This window comes from Molossus molossus, unplaced genomic scaffold (genome assembly GCF_014108415.1).
Source record: "Molossus molossus isolate mMolMol1 unplaced genomic scaffold, mMolMol1.p scaffold_m16_p_6, whole genome shotgun sequence".
Lineage (NCBI taxonomy): Eukaryota > Metazoa > Chordata > Mammalia > Chiroptera > Molossidae > Molossus > Molossus molossus.
The window spans coordinates 66,004,337-66,023,993 of NW_023425399.1; the positions used below are offsets into that span (position 1 = coordinate 66,004,337).

The 19,657-nt window shown below is 40.7% G+C and overlaps 1 protein-coding gene and 1 pseudogene across 5 annotated transcripts in view; one reads left to right on the forward strand and one right to left on the reverse strand.

Annotated features, from left to right (window-relative positions):
- ARHGAP28 (Rho GTPase activating protein 28) overlaps window positions 1-19,657 on the reverse strand; it is a 211,291-nt gene that overhangs the window by 125,701 nt on the left and 65,933 nt on the right. The window contains exons 1-2 of one of the 5 annotated variants that reach the window (XM_036245607.1): window positions 18,483-18,579; window positions 17,916-18,007 (exon numbers count right to left, since the gene is read on the reverse strand). The exons of 3 other annotated variants lie outside the window; for them this stretch is intronic. The gene's annotated coding sequence lies outside the window, so the exon portion shown is untranslated. Of the gene's footprint in view, window positions 1-17,915; window positions 18,008-18,482; window positions 18,580-19,657 lie in introns of those variants that run through there. One more of the 5 variants, XM_036245608.1, reaches the window with a different exon arrangement.
- LOC118618373 overlaps window positions 2,708-19,657 on the forward strand; it is a 32,247-nt pseudogene continuing 15,297 nt past the window's right edge.

Genomic DNA, 19,657 nt, shown 5'->3' on the forward strand with positions numbered 1-19,657 from the left:
AAGGGTCACGGCATTAGGAAGGTTGAGAACCACTGGGTTAGGTGAAGATTTCAGTAAGACACAAAAGGCACTATCCATAAAATAAAACATTTAAAATCTGCTCTTCAAAGATACTATTAAAAAGAATAAAAACATGAGCCACTTACCTGACAAGGCACTTGTATACAAAATCTTTTAAGAACTTTGAAAATGTAATAATAATGAAACAAACAATTGACTTTTTAAATGGGCTGAAGATTTGAACACTTCACCAAAAAAGAAACAGTATACATTGCTGAGAGAAGAAAGGGGATGATGTATAAACTAAGAATAAAAGTAAGTACCACTTTCTCTAAGACACTCTCCCTGATCATACCACATGGAAATTATCTGCCAACCTATGCCACTCACACATTGACTTGAAGATATGACTCATCTCAACTATTAGATTTTCAACTACTTGAAATGAGAAATTGCAAGAGATTTATTTTGGCATCTCAGACTATCATAAGTCCTGTCATGATGCCTGTTTCATATGAATAAATACTAAATGCATAAAGATGGATAAGTTGTAGGTATATATCGATCCTTTCTTAAGTAAATAGTGTATTGAAGAAACATGTTTCAGAAAATTATTTATAGGTTTAATAATTTAATAATTTCTTTTTTATATGTTGTAGAAAAATTTGTATTTTATTAAACAAAATAAAACCTATCTTTCTCCTTCTACATTTAATTATTTTACTTTAAACTCAAGTTTTCACTAGGGAAAAAAAAAAGCCAACAACTTGTTTTTAAAAACCTGAGGTTAATCACTGTTCTCTAATTTCCTTTCTCTCGCAGACCTCCAAATTGTGGAATCAGTTCCTGGCAGTGCCAACTCCAAAGAGATAACAAAGGTATGCTATTTTGGAAAAGAAAAGGAAACAGAAGAGTAGAGAGAGGGAGAGATGGAAGGGTAAGAAATACCACATAAACTTTCATGGAAATCCACCGTCCTTAAGTTGAACACACTGTCCCAGGAACAGCTGCCAGAGCTCAGACAGCATTCTGAAGCGAAGGCAGCGAGGTGCCTGGCTCGCGAGCTTCCGGAAGGCAGGGATCTCTGAGTTGACAGCCATGTTTTCTCAAAACAACATGAAACAAACTCCAAAAAGCATCAAAATGACCTGGGTTATTTTCCATTTCTAAAGTCTTGCTTTAGGTGGGGCATCCTGATGCCAGCAGGGAAAAGAGGCTCTCTTCCACAAGGTAAGACAGATTTTGAAAGTGGATACATCTTGCCACAGAAAGTTAACCTTATACAACACCTGAAGGGCAGCAAACGAACAGACAAAGACCAATGAGGAACCCAAAGCCTATTTAATTTCAATAAATATTTACTGGACACAGACACATAAAAAAATGTTCCCCTCTGGTGAGCTCCTAGGTCTGCCTAGATAAACCTTATCTTATTGCCATCATCAGTTTCCAGGACTCTGCAACCAGCCACCCTGGCTAAGTTTTGTTTCTCCTTTTCCATTAGTTAAATTTAAACTTTCAAGTTAATTTTGAATGAAATATAAAATCACAGAAGTGTGTGTGTACACATGAAAAGGAGAAGGAAACACAAATGGATAGTTTTACAGAGAGAGGACTATGCCCCTTTTATTTCCAAAGGTCTGATAGACCTTTTGTTAAATAAGTTCACTTGCCAATCCCATTATTTATAAGGCCTATAGGATGCTGTAATGAGGTTTTTTTTAAAAAAGACAATAAAGATGAACTTAATAGAATTCAGAGGGGAAAAAGAGAGACAGGGAGATTAACTTTAAAAAGAGTACAGTGTATTGGTTACCCCTGAATCTCTCAGCCTGCATGAACACCTAACTTTTTCTGTAGAAATGACTAACATGTTAATTATAAAGTGTTATATTCAAATAAATGGTTACTGATTTAGAATAAGAAAAGTCTGAGAGTCTTTGAAGGCACAGGGCAAGAAGTTTTATGAAAAGAAGAGACTGATTTGGGAGTGTGCAGTGTGGGGGTACCAAGCAGGCCTGCCAAGGGGACAGGAAGATATAGGTTCAAGCTTATCAGAGGTCCTGTTTTTCTCAACTGGGAATAAAAGGGATGATGGAGATTTGTAATGGAGAAAGGCAAGCCCCGTGTGATCTCAGTATTCTATGAAATAAGTGTAGGTATGCATGTGTGAGTGCGTTTTCTGTTACCACCTGCTGAGAACATCTTTCCACCGAGTGCGCGCCAGTAGAACCTTGCTGGCTGTCTCTACCAGGGCCTGCTGTTCCTGGTGAGTACCTGGGCCTTTCTAAGAGTTTTGAATATTTGTAATGTCATCATTGCATGCTGCTATACCTTTTGTTGAGCATTTCTATCCGTCCATTTACCAGACTGTCTCCAAATATAGGAAAAGCCTATAAACCTTATATAACAATCTGGCTTTGCCACCTGCTATCGTTTGAATATAGACTCCAATGTTACACAGGAAATGTAATAGTATAACTGTTCCTTGTCTACATGTTTTCAAACTTTCCTTGGGATGTCTCAGACAGTGACCTGGATATCACAAGTGCTTAGGGAGGTCCAACCTCTAAATATCTGGTCGCCGTTTTTGTGAATGGGAACTAGGCCCCCAGATGCCTCCTTTCACCGTAAGGGCTGGGCTAATCCAAGCTAGCCCAGTAAGAAGGTGGCACATGCCCTGGACCTGGCGTCAGTGAACTACGACATGTGGACAAATCCAGTCTGCCAGAGCGCCAGCTACACCGACCCTGAGCCACTTCCACTTGTGTAAGTGCAGGCTATGGCACATTCCTGCTGTGGAGGCAGAGCTGAACAGACAGAGCTCATGCGGCACAGCAGGAAGGACTTCCCCGGCCTCACACAGGAAGTTTGCTGTCCTGGCCCCTAGAGAAAGAAGAGGTGCAGGAGCATTTGCTGTGTGCCTGCCTGACAGGTCTGGAGAAAGCCTCTCCCTTGTCCATTAAAGGAACAGACTGTTTCCTGAGGAGCCACAGTGACAACAACATGCTCCTCGTTTCCCTACAGGACCACAGGCTGTGCCCCTCTAGAGCACTAAGAAGCTCTTAGACTTGACTTTTCCTTGCTGGACCACAGGAAGAATGGGAGGCTCATTCAAAACTTGCCTGTGCTATTTTCATACTCTGTGTCTGAACCTTTGTATAACGGTTTCTCATCTAGAGAGGACAATGATCTGAGTTCTCCTTCTGGACTTAGAAAATTTAGCCTTTAATAAAACAAATGTGCAGGAAAATACTCTAATGGCAATCTGTGAAAATAAAATTTCAGTGTTTTAGTTGATTTCTCCATAAAGTTTAAATGTATTTAATCTTCCTTCACGAATCTAGGAAAACTGTAATTGAACAATTAAGTTGGTCATGTGATTTTAATATTCCAAAGTCCAAGATCTTTGAATAAAAAGCAGGATTTGAAATAAGGCTTTAGACCCTTTAGTGAATGTAAACAATGCACAAGAAAAACTGAAAACCTCTATGAAATTTTTATATCACAAGTTAAGCAAGACAATGCACTCTAAAACTACATTACTGGAGCACAGCTACATCCTGTGAGGCACAGAACAGCAACACGATGTCAACAGCCAGGGAAAGGATCAAGTTTCTCCTGCAGCGACTGGTCAGTTCCAAGACCCCTGTGCAATTCACAGGACTGTGCTCCATTTTCCTATTACATGCCAAAGGTCAATGAGCTGATTTTAAAAAGCGACAATTTCTTTAATATTTCTGAAGTCAGGATAAAACATTCATCAAAAACCATTGCAATTTACTTACAGCATTATGCAGGAAAATAGATTTGAACAAAACTTGCTAGTCTATTATGAAACTGAGTTTGTGGGGAGGATCAGAGGAAGTTGGGAGAAGACTGTCCATCATGTGCTGTAGAAAAGATAGAACAAATTTGGCAGCTACTTTAAGCACAATTTTCTGTGTATCTGTTTTACAACACCATACATCTAGAATTGCATATCATGTACACTCTTCTAAAAGAGAAATATTATTGAACACTAAGTGGAAAAAGAGCTTAGCAGTGTTTATATAATATTTTTATGTTTCCTAACTAGAAATGAATAAAGATTTAATATTACTTTTATCATTGTACACAAATTACAAAATATAATCTCTCTCTCCCCTTCATATCCACTACACGAATGATCTAACAGAGCCTTGAGAAAGTAATCCAACACACTCCCATATTCATGAATGAGTTTGGGTGTAAAATTTTCCATTCATATTGTGCATTATATTCTCTGATATTCTTCTTGACTGCCCTTAACCTTCATGGGTCTCCCTAAACAAATGACAAGTCTAAATCAAATCCTCATTTGGAAGCCAATATACATCATTCACTGTTGAAAACAAACCATCCTATCATCTTTTAAATGTCACTGCCAAGAAACACAAATTGTGTTCTACAATTCACAATATGGCTTCACATGGAATTGAGATGGGGAAGGAGGGAGAGTATAAAAGGGTATTTAAAAAGTTTTCTGAAAATCATCTGCAATTACTTATTTTTTCACTCAGAACATAACCTCTGGAGCTTCAAATTTAATTTTCTTCCAGACCATTTCTATCTACCCCAAATTTGATCATTTCCTTTGCATGTGGGAAGACAGAAAGAAAAGGAAAAAATAAACATGAAGTGATATATATATATATATATATATATATATATGAAATATTGGAGGAACAACTTTCCTCATTTGTCTTTATTTTGAGTATAAGAAAATCTTACCTACTCTTACATGCCAAGGTCTTCTGTGTTAATTACAATCCATAAAAACTATAGAACTTATATTTTAGCATTTTATATATTTAGCATTTTAGATTTCACATTTATCATGTCTCACAACTATTTTAATTGGGAAGGAATGGTAGCTCCAGGTGTAAACTAACTGGCTCAAGCTCACGTGACTTAAACTAGGATGGTCTTTTGGGAAGAAATATGGAAAGCTTTTGTATCCAAATGATGAGAATAAATGCCACACAAACCACCCAGACTAACTAAGGTGTTTCTTTCACGATCCTCTTTATGTTCTGCTTAATGTTTAAAATAGAAGTTTGAACCCGGTAATTTTGAACATCAGCCTGGAAGCAGATGTAAGGAACAGATTTTGTCTATAAATAGGCTGGAAACTGGCTAGATTAGAGCCATTGCTAGGGGGACCTGCAACATTTGTGTATCTAATGAATTAACCTAAGAATGTATAGTTGAAAGAAGAAGGAAGGGATTGCAGCAATTTATGTAAAAACTGTGGAGGAACTCCATCATCAGATCAGGGAGGGAGAAACACAGAGTTCTACAAAGGTTACAGTTACTACACTATTGTTCCTCCCTCTCTGCTTCTTAGCCTGAGCTCTAAAGCCTAAAGAACGCAAAGGAGGGGCATTTAACGCTGAGAACCCATGCTTCTCTCTTGGACTGTGTCACTCTACAGGGAGTGCTCTGGAATGCTGTGGGAGAGCTTGATTGTTGGAACAAATAGGGGCCTTGCTGGTATTTAACTGGCAGGGCCAGGAATGCCAAGAGTCCTACACTGCAGTGGACAGTCCTGCGCCAAGAAAGAATTGTCCTGTGTCACACCTGACTTTCAAATACCCTGGTGGACATTCACCGCAGGTGCAAGACCTGTTTATAATTGTCAGAACCTAGAGCCTGATTCAGTTTTACACTTAACAGAAAGTTTTTCTTTTATACACAGAGTTTTTCAGCAACACAATTATAATGTATGTTGAGAAAACTGTACACTGTTTTGTTTGTCTTTACCATTCTGGAAATTCAGGTCATGTGCAGCAATATTGCAGTGAAGCTCCCGTGGACCGGTCTCCATCGGCAGCATCCCCATTCATGGAAATTAAAACAACTATGAAATATCACCTCACACCTGCCAGAACGGCTGCCATCAAAAAATCTCCAAACAATAAGTGCTGGTGAGGATGTGGAGAAAAGGGGACTCTAGTTCCCTGCTGGGGGGAGAGCAGACTGGTGCAGCCACTATGGAAAGCAATATGGTGTTTTCTCAAAAAAATTAAAAAATGGAACTACAGTTTGACCCAGTGATCCCACTTCTTGGAATATACCCTAAGAAGCCTGAAACACCAATCAGGAAGAATTGATGCACCACTGTGTTCACAGCAGCACTATTTACATTAGCTAAGATCTGGAAACAGCCCTTTGTTCATCAATAAATGAGTAGATAAAAAAGCTGTGGTACATGTACACAATGGAATATTATGCAGCTGTAAGAAAGACAGATCTTGCCCTGGCCGATTTGGCTCAGCGGTTAGAGCGTTGGCCTGTAGTTCCAAGAGACCCGGGTTCGGTTCCCACTAAGGGCACGTACCTTGGTTGCAGTTTGTCCCCGGCCCTGGTTGGGTCATGCGGGTGGCAGCCACTTGATGTGTCCCTTTCACGTCGATGTTTCTCTCTCTCTCTCTCTCCCTCCCACTCTATCTGAACAAAAAATGGAAACATGTCCTTGGTTGAGGATAAAAAAGAAAGAGAGCTCTCTTATCCTTTGAGATGACATGGAGGGACCTGGAGAGCATTATTATGCTAAGCAAAATAAGCCAGTCAGAGAAAGACAAGTATCACATGATCTCACTTATTTGTGGACTATAACGAATACAATAAGCTGTTGAACAAAATAGATCCAGAGACATGGAAGTAGGCAATAGACTGACTAATCTCAGAGGGAAGGGGGTTGGGGAGTGGGAAGAAAATAAATCAAAGAACTTATATGTGTATACGTATAACCAGGGGACAAGTTTGGGGTGGGGGGGTGGAGAGTGGAGCGGGGGATGTCAATGGGGAGGAACATCTATAATACTTTCAACAATAAAGATATATAAAAAAAATTTGCTCTTCTTGGCCAGTTTGGCTCAGTGGTTGGAGCATCAGCCTGCGGTCCAGAGAGACCTGGGTTCAGTTTCTGCTAAGGGCACGTACCTCGGTTGCAGTTTGTCCCCGGCCCTGGTTGGGACATGTGGGTGGCAACCACTTGATGTGTCCCTTTCACGCCGATGTTTCTCTCTCTCTCTCTCCCTCCCACTCTATCTGAACAAAATATGAAAAAATGTCCTCAGGCGAGGATTAAAAAAAATTTGCTCATGGAGTGTCTTTATTAAAGAAATACTTTTCATAGTGTCAAATAAAAAACACCAGGATCTCATCTGGCCAGTGTGGCTCAGTGGTTGAGCACTGACCAATGCACCAAGTGGTTACCAGTTCAATTCCTGGTCAGGACACATGCCCAGGTTGTGGGCCTGATCCCCAGCAGGGGGCATGCAGGAGGCAGCCAATCGATGTTCTCTCTCATCGATGTTTCTATTTCTCTCTCCCTTACACTTCCCCTCTCTCTAAAATCAATAAAGAAAAACATTTTTTTAATTAAAAAAATCAGGATCTAAACACTATGGTGTTACCTCAAAAAATTAAAAATTGAACTGCCATTTGACCCAGTGATCCCACTGCTAGGTATATATCCTAAGAAGCATGAAACACCAATCAGAAAGAATATATGTACCCCTATGTTCATAGCAGCACTATTTACAATAGCTAAGGTCTGGAAACAACCCAAATGTCCATCAGTAGATGAATGAATAAAAAAGCTGTGGTACATATACACAATGGAGTACTATGCAGCTGTAAGAAAGAAAGATCTCTTATCCTTTGAGACGACATGGAGGGACCTGGAAAGTGTTATCCTAAGTGAACAAGCCAAGCAGAAAAAGACAAATACCACATGATCTCACTCATTGGTGGAATATAATGAACATAACAGTCTGAGGAATAGGGTAGACCCAGAGATGTGGAAGTAAGGTACAGACTGACAACCCTCAGAAGAGGGGGTGATGAGGGGAGGGAAGAGATAAACCACAGAACTTATATGCATATATGCATAACCAATGGACACGAACAACAAAGCCAGGGACAGGGCAGGGGGGATGGGGAGGAGTGTGTCAATGGGGTAAAAAAGGAGAAACATCTGTAACCAAAAAAAAGAAGAAAACTAAAAAAAAAAACAAAAAACATCTTACGCATATGAAATGCGCAGGGGGAAATGACTGGAATGAATCATTAAATGGTGGCTATCTCTGGTGAAAGAATTATGGATGATCTGTATTTTCTTCCTAGTATGTTTTTATTTTCCAGATTTCCCACAGTGCTCATGGTTTTCCTATAAATAATTATTTTAAGTCATTTTCAAATCTTGTCAATAGTGCCTATACCACAGTTCAGTCTCTTAATTCATTTTCCTTGCTTCCTGTCTCTTTTCCCTTTAGTCCATCCTCCATACTGCAATTAGATAAATTTTTTAGTGTGTATCTGTTCATGGAGTTCCCTTTCTCCTGGCTCCCTACTATGCAAAGGTCAAGGAGCAAACATGTGAAAAGGTCGGATGACTTCTCTCCCAATTTTGGTTTGTCAGCCTCGGCCCCTGCACTGCCTCACTGACAAAGACACAGTGCCACCTTTGCTTGAACAAGCCATGCACTGTGGCATTTTCTGCAAGGCTGTTTTCTTTGACAGGAATATCCTTTCCCCCTTTGCTGCCAGGTCAAGTAACATATTTATCTTTAAGATTCGATCCAAACACCATCAGCTCTCTGAAGCATTTGCTGACAGAGATAGGAGCCACCTACTCTCTCCTCCCAAACATTCCTGTGGATCTTCTCCCGATTATCTCCTCGTCTAAGAGAAATGGCCACAAGAATTCCTCTTCCTGGGAAAATGCTGTGTGTTAGTAATCTTTGTATCCCAACCCCTATTACAAACCTGGCACACAGCAGGCACTCAGAAAGTATTTGATGAGTGACCAAATGAATGCATATAGCCAAAATCTGTAGGAAGAAAATCAGCAAGCACCTCAGACGCCCACCCACCTGGTGCGGAGAACCTGAAGCCCAGCTGCAGTTGCTGACTACACAGAAGGCAGAAAGACCAAAACGCAGTGAAAGAAGCAGAACGACTCAAGTTACAGAGGAAATGACAGTTGGATTAAGCAGTGATTAATAACTGCTGGAGATCATTTAAAAAGGTGAATTAAATTTTTACGTGGAAAACAATCTCTTATGCCTATGTGTTTAAAATACAGAAGTCTTTGAGAGTTGTGTGCCTAATACTTTTCACCCTGAAAATGGAGTCATGGGCTCCATTTCCAAACTCTTAAACGTTTAATAAAAATGACATGTTTAAAGAAATGACTAAGAATTCTTAGCAAAATGTCTTTGTTTTTAACAAAAATTCAAATTATATTTAACAAAAAATAAAAGCTAAATATAACACCCAATAGTGGATGACACCGGTACACAGTATGCACTTCTGAAGAGGAATTTGTTAGTGGGTATAGAGAGAGCATTATAATGATCATATCCTTTTGCTCAGGACTTCTGAGAATCAAAGCTGATGTTGTGCCTAACACTTTTAGTACAAAATCACAACTTTGCTTAAAACTGTTTTTGAGAAGTAAAACATCCATGGAAATACCTGTGGGAAGCCAAGACACAAGATCCATATTCAAGGTATTACTATTTTGATTGCACATTACAAATTTTAAAAATCTCAGTGCCTGGGCCATGTTCTCAGTCAACTGTATCAGAATCCCAGGGGGTGGAGCCGACATCAGCTTTTTTTTAAAGCTCCCACTATTGAGACCATGAAAACAGTTTTCCCCAATTGAGGACCATTCCCTAGAAGAAAATGTGTCTCTTCATGATTATCTTCATTGTTAATCTCATTCTTAAAAAGTGAGGGCAAATGATCTATTCTTACTGTCAAAGAAAGGCAAATAACACAGTGTAGTTTAAATAACTTTCTTTACTCCAAGGATGCTGGCTTTTGTTTTAGTTGCTTTTTTTCCCTGTTTTGAAAATATATTTTCAACACAAAATTTAAATCTGAATAAATGGTTATATTGGAACATTTTGATATTTTTAGGTCAAAGAGAAAAGCCTGGAGAATAAAAAAAAATAAATGAACTGAAAATGTAAAATGAAAATTTGCTATTTTAGGGATTTTTTTCCCCCATAGCAAAATTTTAATAGCTGTGAATAGCAGTTCTTGCTGTGGGAGGAATTTGTTTTAATCCTTTTAATCAAAATTTAAATGGTATAGTCTTATATCATTTTTCAGAGATTCACTTAATAGTGATAATGACTTCAAAGAACGGAGAGAACTTGGTGGTCAGCTGTCCTAAGACAGTATCCTGGGGGGCAGGTACTGCTGAGAAGGTCACAGTGAAATAACCGTGGGGACACCGGTGCCGCCCCTCCTTTCCTGAGGGCTTCTTTTCTCCTTTGGGTTCTTAGTCTTTACTCTCATTGTCGACAATGTATCCTGACTTGGGTATACACTTGCCCCTTTTAGACTGGCATAGTTAGGAAAATCCTCTTAAATTTCTCTTTAAGTATACATGACAGCATACTTTTCCAAAAATTCTTCACTAAAAAATAAAAAAGGAGAAAAGAAAATAAAATTGGGAAATTTATAATACATAAACTTGTGACCAATGGTGGCTAATAGTGCAATTTGGCTGGTACAAAATAACAACTCTAGATATTATTATCTTGGTCACTTGACCTCAAAATGCTGTTTTCTTTAATTGACTCTTTCTGCTGTATTTAAAGAGAAGTGCCTTACTTCCAATTCCACCCCCACCCCCAATGAAACTTCTTATTTCAAGCGCTGTGTATCTCCTACAGGAGTATTTTCAAAAAATATTTAAGCTCAACCATATCAAGAAATATGATTTACATCTCAGTCCAATACACACACATATCATACAAGCAACAAACACAAGTTTCACGAGTCTCATTGTGCGTGATGTGCTGTGATGTATTTCCTCTTTGATTCCACCTTTTTAAACACTAGTAATGACCTAGTAAATTGATTTCATAACCTCTGCTGGGTAGTGGTAGTAGCAGATACCCATCTTAGGCTAGTGCTCACACGTGCACAGAAGGTCATTTATAGATTACAGACACAATAATGTTCCTTTCTCGGTTTCTCAACTCTGTCTGCTTATTTTGGAATTCCCAGGACCAGCTGGCTGGTTCAGACACTTCCCATAGAGTAAGGATTCTGACATAACAGGGGTGTAAGAATAACAGAGTCACAATCAGGGCATCAACTGTTAGTATTCAGAGAAGTTAATCCAAGTTCTTGCCGCGTACAAGCAGAGGAAGCAGAGAGGAGGGAGCAACAGGGCTGGTTGAAGGTATCATCTGGGCCAACGAAGAAAGAACTGGTGCTCAAGAACCTAGAATGATGAAGATATATTTTCTCTATCACTCAGTTCTAGTGCCAGGAAAAGGCAGCAAAACTGTGGGTAAAGAACACATTTTGAGCCCAGCCGGTGTGGCTCAGTGGATGGAGCATTGCCCCATGGACTGAGAGGTCCTGATTCGATTCCCGATCAGGGCACATGCCTGGGTTGCAGGCTCAATCCCCAGTAGTGGGCATGCAGGAGGCAGCCAATCAATGTTTCTCTCTCTCACATGGATGTTTCTAGCTCTCTTTCCTTCCTTTCTCTCTAAAAAAATTAATAAAAATTAAAAAAAATATTTTTAAAGAATCCATTTTGAGTGATGCATCTGGTTCTCTTGAATGATGAATGAATGGATGGATGAATAAATCAATATTCATAGCCCTAAGCCAACATTTGTTTTAAAAAATTCATAGTGGTATAAAAAAAATTGTCCTCTCATTTTGCTTGGGTAATTTAAAATCTGTGTTATTTCATTTAAATGAATTATGTCGAGACTTGAATGGGAGTGTTGCTTACAAGGAACATATGATGGGGACCTAATTAGGAACTCCTATGAGAACCTTTATAAAGGGGAATTTAGATTTTTTAATAGGCACTGAAATTAATTCCAAGGACATCTTATGAGGTAATCAGTTGATTGTTTTTTCCATGAATTTCCTCTTGGAAAAAATCAGCTTCTTAATTTATTAAGGGCTCTGACTGTTCAGTATCTGCCACAATACAAACAACTCAACAACTCTGACACCACAGACTGTTAGATGTTCCTGGGGGAGTTACTGCTATTTGTCAAATGTGACATTATGATGAAGTTTGAGGACAGAGGATTACCATCAGATATCTTTACTCAAGATTTCCAAATGTGACTGAAATGAGAAAACACTCCTTTTACAGGACTTTACAGAGGGACTTCCTCACATTCATCAAGCAAAGTAACTTTAATTGTGATAATTGGCCTTTGTTTCCATCTGGCTCTGGCTCTGGCTCCCACTCCCACTCTCCCCACCTACCTCAATTCCGCTACTCCTCAGTCACCTAGCCTTTCCCCAGGATAATCAGCAACCCCTGAGGCAGAAGAGAGTAGCCTGGACCTGACTAATAGTCACATGGTCCAGACCTCTGACAAGCTAAAGAAAACATCTTCACCTAAGTTATGTTTCAGTTCCTGAGCCCTAAGATGAAATGACACCTGCTACTTTCCCATTTGAGCAGACAGATGAAGAGACCTGAACTGCCCTCTAGACCTGAAGAAATGATTTATTACCCCGACTTCACCTCTGACCAATCAGCTCTCAGCAGGACACCAAACCCTTTACCCACGGTGTCTTATGATTTTACCCTATATAAAACCTACAGGCCACTGGGGAGTTGGGTTTTAGCATGAGCTCCCATCTCCATATTGCCCAATTCAATATTAAACTATTTTTCTTTCTATACTAATTCTGCTCGTGCATTTCTTTGGGCCAGTGTGCACAGGCAGATGCACTCAACAAAACAATTGGGGTACTGGTAACATGAACATGTCTTCATTCCTTCACTAAATAAATCCATTTGAGGGCAGGGATGTGTGTAGTTGTGAGCTTTCCTCATAAATGAGAGATGACATTCAGAGGGGCAATCTTCAACACAACAGGGTTACTGGTCACTCACTCCCTGAGAAGGAAGCTTATCTCTAGAGCAGGGTTTCCCAATCTTTAAGGTGCATTCACATCATCTGGAAATCTTGTTAAAATGCAGCTTCTGATTCAGGAAGTCTGGGGCAGAACCTAAGAGTTTGCACTTCTAACAAAGCTCCCAGAGTTACATATATGGCTGATCCACAGCTTACACACAGCTCAAGAAGCAAGGCAGCCCTGGGACCTGTGCACAAGAATCTGGAACTGTGTGCATTCCACTGGGGTCCTGGGAAGACGTAGATAGCAAACTCAAACAAGGTCATTGAGGAGACTTCACTGTGATGTGAGAAGCATTAGAGGACACCAGCAAGAATAAAATGAAGGACCTTAACCTAGCAACTAGGAGGATGAGCTATAACCATCCCTAGACCAAAAGTGGCAAAAGGCAGAAGAGGTTACCAGAACCAAGGAATTTTAAAGCTAGAACAGGAACAGCAGAATGGGGTCATGAAAAGAGCTCTTGGGTTTCTGGAGTAAAGGAACATAGGCACTTCCTGGGAAGGGAGGGAGAATAACCCAGTCTCACTCCCTTCCTACTTTCCAGCAGGTCCTGTGCCTGTCTTTGGCCAGACCCAACTGGGACCTAGAGGGCCAAGAGGGCCTGTTGATGAGCTCCCGACAGCTGTACAGAGCACAGAACAGTGGGATAGAATGAGAGTGGATTGAAGGACACAGGGAGCTATCCAATACAAGAACTTTGGGCCAATTTGGCAATTTATAATTTCCTGTAGATAAAAGTAACTACTCTTAAAACAAGAAGTCTGAACTTGTCTGTGGGGGCTACAGAAAAAGACTGCAATGAGTCTGTTCTATTTCTGCAGGCAGTCTTTAGGAAGAAAAGAACCTCAAGGGGCTTGTTACTAGGGGCAGGTTTAAGGATAAAAGAAAAACAAGCTGAATGCCTGAGGCAAAGGCATCAAAGAAGTACTGGTAAACCATTAAAAGACTAGCTCAGTAAGTTAAGAATAGAGTGGCCCCTATAGTGTTCTCTTGGAGAAACGGGACTGGCAGGCTGGGGACAGGCAAGAAAACCAGCCTTCACTCTGCCTAAAACCTTTGGACTCCTCTTTTGAATTTAGATACAGTATCACTGGTGGATTTCCAAGATTTGGAGATGAAAGCAGACCCAAGGAAAATTAGAAACAGTAACCACCATGACTAAATAGTTTGCTCCTAAAAAAAAAAAATCCAACCAGAAGTTTGCTAGAGAAACATGATTTTAGTTGTGTGTGTGTGTTTGTGCACGCACACACAAATAAATGGATTCCTCATTAGAATTCTAATCAAGGCTCTTGGGAAAATATTAAAAAATGGAAGGAGCAAAATACTCATATTTGGATTTTCAACACATTAAACACCAGTGTCTTTTACTCGAAGAAGCGGTGCCATCTCCCATCTCAGGGACGCACCATGCTCCTCATCAGTCACACTGGGGACAGTGCCCCGCACAGCAGTCCTCCCCAGGTGCAGAGGGCAGCCCAAATGTCTGAAACCTCAAGGGCGTGAGAACCCAATCTGGACTCTGATTGATGAGTAGATTTGGGTGTCCTTTGCCAGGATGTCATGATATAATGTTGACTGAGGTGTCTCCTCTTCGCTACCTCCAGGCCCCTTCTTTAAGCCCATACTCCAAGAGACAGATGCAGTGTGGCCAGTTCCTCACTTGTTCCAGGGGAATTGTCAAGAGAAAACAAAACTAAACTAAAAATAAAAAAACAGCAAACAAAGATTCTAAATTCTTGGTTGTAGCTCAAATGAGAGAGAAATTAGTTTGGAAAAGAAATATAAACTGGCAGAACAAGTCTTAATTAATTTATTTTTTACCACCCCACTCCAAACTGAAGAAGGAAGAAACCTTGACAGAAAGAAAGAGCATCATAAACTGCTGGAGGCCATAAGCTCAGTATCCCACCCCTAGAATAAGGCCTTAGTGCGTCGGCCAGGACTTGGGTCCTTATAGGTTTCCCAAAGAATTTTGAAAGTATCTAGGAGGAGGCTTGATTCCTGCTTCTCTTCTTTAATTACTAAGAGACGCTACTACAGAGACATCCCATGTCACAGGGACAAGAAAAATGGGTTGCTCTGGCTGGTTGCTAAGTGGTTAGAGCATCAGCCTGTGGACCAAAGAGCTGTGGGTTCAATTCCAGTCAGGGGCAGGTACCTGTGTTGTGGTTCAGTCCCAGGCCCTGGTCGGGGTTGTGCGGGAGGCAACCAATCAATGTGTCTCTCTCACATAGATGTCTCTCTCTTTCTTTCTCTCTCTCTCTCCCCCCACCTCCCACTCTATCTGAAGATAAATGGAAAAATATCCTTGGTAAGGATTAAAAGAGAAGAAGAAGAATGGGTATGTTACTGTCATAATTAGCTAGTTATTAATATTAACAATAGGAAGAAAGCAAAGGGGAGTCCAGACAATATAAGCATGGCATGATCATCTGGACAGCTTCACCAGGAAGCTGCAGCTTTCCACTCCCTAAGGAACCACTAGCCCATTCCCTGCAAATCGCTGTGGGAAGGGGTCCAACAAAGGGGAAGATGGGCACATGCACAGTGAAGTTGGGGTGATGTAGGAAAGGTACTTACCTGTCAGTCTAACTTGGAACAAAGAGCATTGGGTAGGAAATGGAGCCACTGCAAGCACGTGAAACCCTGAAGTGTTGGTTGAGCTCCTGGTTATAACCCAGAAACAGAGTTCTCACTCTCTTGTTCCTCTCATTTGCTTGCCCTTGCACTCACTTGTTCTGGGACCTGTGCTGGCCTGCTATGTGGCCCTAGAAGTTACATGGCCCATGGCCAGCAGACCCCACACACTATGGATTGCAGCTGGGAACACAAGCTAAGATAGTCAGATGCTGAACTGTGCTTTAATATGAAGCAAAGACCCTGGGCAGTGACTTTGATCTTAGCCCTGCTGAAGACAAAAGGGGACTTTTTCCATGGCAGGATAAAGGGAGATGGGACCTTGGAGGGGAACTCCCTTAATGTTACCTCATCAGTAAAGCTTTCCACGATACCTCATCCTCCCGTGGGGGCCTCAGGAAGTTATAATTCCCATAGCACCCCACAAGTTCCACTTCCACCAGCAACAGGTGAGGACATCGAGGGCATCCCTCCGATAACAGGTAGAGATGAGCTTGGTGGGCTAAGGCAGATGGGGTCAGGCATTCCCTGCATTGCCTAAGGGGTGCTGGCTTCAGCTATAAGAGAAAGTTAAAAAGGCAGATTGATTGGTTCTCAGTTTGACAGACTCTCCTGGCTAGAGATAAGGGTCCTGATGGCAGAGGGTGCTCAGTGGGTAGCTCATAACAGGGAGTCAAGTGGGAGTCATGTCCATGCCTACAGATTCACATTACATCCCAGGATCCCAGGGTGTCAGTTCAGGGCAAAGTCAGGGGAGGGGAGGCTGAGTCCAGAACACAGGTCCTCTGACTGCCTCTGTAGAGGCCCTGGCTTAAAGCAACAACACGGAGTACAAGGGGAGGGATGAAGGGGAAGATCCTGAATATTCCTGATTTATAACCAAGAGCAGTTTAGAGAGCGCTAAACTAGATGACGCCAACTGACTGTGGCTGTGACTAGATTAAGTTTTTCTGCTGTCTATCAGAGTGGGATTTTAGAGTTAGAATACAAATGTATTGCCAGAAATAAATATATATTCTGTGACTGTGAAATCATGTGTTTCAGCCTCTGTTGCTTAAATGTTATATGTGAATATTTAGTTAAGCTCAAATTCTATCCAGAAACAGCAGCCCTGTGGTCTGGCTTCTACAAAGGATGAAAAAGCTGATTGTGATTGGCCATCTGGCCTTGACCTTGGTCTTAACTGAGGTCAGATTTAGAGATGGGATGATCTTATACGTCCAGTCCATGCTCAAGGATTGGCAGCCCTGCCTGGAAGCACATGGGCCTCTCCAGGTCCTTGGTCCTGCCCAAGCGGTGAAAGGTGCAGTTGAGCCGTGTTCACACACATGACAGGATGACTGTCATGGGCAACTCCACTGCTCACAAGCAGGACCTGCCTCCTGCTCACATCTCCTTTCTAATGTCTTATCGCGTCCTCATATTTCCCTGAGGTTTTCAAACTATTTCAGTTCATAAGAATCTCTCTTACATAAACTAGGGACACATAGGTTCAATGTCGGTGAAGTGTTGGGTTCTCTTCAATTTACTTTTATAGCAAGATGGTTGAATTTCTGCCAGGGATTTGTAAGAAAGACACACATAGACCAGAGTCATTCTGAAGCAATAAAGAATGGTCAGAGGACTATGCACACCTTGGCAAATGGAGCTTCACCATTAACTAACACACCTTTTCTTGATAATGAGGAAGATGTTTAAATCCTATACAAGATTAGGCAGATGTCTTTGCTGACTGTGACCTTTGCCCTAGGACCAGGGCAGATGTTCATAAAATGTCTGTTTAGGGGATCATGTGATACTAGTACCCTGGGAGTTATGTACTGAAACTTTAATTGCAGAATTCTTATAAAAATAACATGGAGACACATTTTACAGAAACAAAGTCTTCATATTCAGTTTATGAAAACCAAGTAGGAGTTTTTTCTCCTACCAAAGGAAATGTGATAAATGTATGCAATCCCTGAAAGTGACTATTTTGCCAGTAATATTTTCATTTTCTATCATGTGAATTCCACAATCCTGATCAGAAGCCCAAAGAGGACAGTTCTGCTTACCTTTGCAGAGCTTCTACATCTATTTAATATTGCAGGAAATTTGCCCAACAACATGATGCAGGATGATTTTTATATGCAGGACACAGTGCACTCCTCAATAATACCTAGACCCAAGTTAATCTGATTGTTTTATAATAGCCTGTGAAAAGGCCTGGGCTCTTATGTCTGCATGACTATGTTATGACATTAGAAGAAAATGTCTTTAATACTCAGACAGTGTTCTTTGAGACCTGATCTGGAGAACAAAGGAAATGAACATACCAGAATATCAGCAGATTGCTTCAGATGTTCTGACCCCTGCTTAAGCTGCAGAGTTAGGCCAGCGCTCTGCTTACAGATGTGAAGTGGTGATTCTGTAAGAGGAAGGGAGGGATACCCTGAAAAAATATAGTCTTCCAATGAATGACCTGCTATGATAGCCCAATATCCCCTACTATCAGATAATCTATTACTCACGGTACCATCTAGCTAGAAACTAGATCTAGGAACTATATCACATTCAGGAAAGTCAGTTAAAAACATTCACAGAGAGTACAGCACTCACAAAGTTATTTAAAACAGAATTAAAGAGAGAAATTGACTGTAGTCAATTTGCGATAATATTCAGGAATTACATGCAGTGCTCCCTAGTGTCCATTAGGTAAAATACCTGTAGAAAATCCTCAACAATTCTATGAGAGGCACTGTCTGTACTATCATAATTAATTTTACAGATAAACAAAGGCTTAAAGAACAGAATCAATGGCCCAGTGACCCATAGCTGGTAAGAGGAAGATCTAGCAGTTGAGCTCAGCCAGTAGAATCTCAGGCCAGAACTCTGCCCAGTACCTTCGGTCAGGTACTTTCCCAAAGGCTACTTGCAGTGTTGTTACTTCTCATACAGTGCTGTTACCTCTGATACAGTGGTCATTGCCTATGAATGAACAATACAACCAATTTTCAGAGAAGCTTCTGCTTGTTACTGAAAGAGAACACCACAGTGTTAGAACAGAATTAAAGCACTCATATATTAGGACCCAGGAAGCTGCCAATAAAGTTTCCAAGACATTTCACAAGAAACCTGGAGCTCATTAAGGGGTTGTCAATCATTTCATGTGAATTTCATCACTGCACTAATTTATTTTAAAACTAAAAATGTAATCTGCATTTATGAAAAATGTCCTAAAGAAAAGCTGGGATATCTAACAAATAATTTATGAGACTATACCAATCCTTAGTCAGTTTACAGAGAGCAAACCATTTCCCAAGTTTGGAGTCAATCCTCAGAGAGTAATACTAGTAAAAATCAACAACTAATGGCTTAGCCACTAAGGAAGCTACTTTAAAAGGACATGTTGACAGAGGCTTCAGAAATACCTACGTCCAATCCAAGAGTTCTTACTGCACCCATCAGACTGGAACACTGCTAAAAGGGTCATGCTTTCAATATTTGTGGCTTTCCTGGGTTTAGTCCTTTGGCCCCTTTCAATATCCTTCTACTTGGAACACACCAGCCTATCGCCATGACCTTACCTATTGCCATGGTTACACTTACAGGCTGAGGGTTCACAAATCTTTGATCTGATTGCTCTTGAGCCCTGACTCTTCAGGATGTCAAACTGCCTTTAGTATGTTCTCCTTCACCTGAAATTCATCATGTCTAAAGCTCAGCCCCCTCCGAACTGTAATCACTCCTTTTTCCCAGCCTCAGGAATGACATCATTGAACACCCTGCCATTGTTACTCCTCCCCTTCTTTGCCCTCCCTATTGGACAGGTCTACAAATCTAGGCAAGTCTACCTCAGACCCCTCTCTCAAATCCACCTTTTATGATTTTGTTGTATGTCCAGTGTAAAAATTTATGATATATCTAGAGCATTATACCACCCAACTTGTCTCCAATATCTTGTCTCCTCCCACTTTAATACTCTTTATATGCACTTAGAATTAGGTTGCTAAAATAAAAATTTTATAATGCCACTTTTGTTAATAATCAGTTGATGTGGGTGGCTTCCCTAATTGTT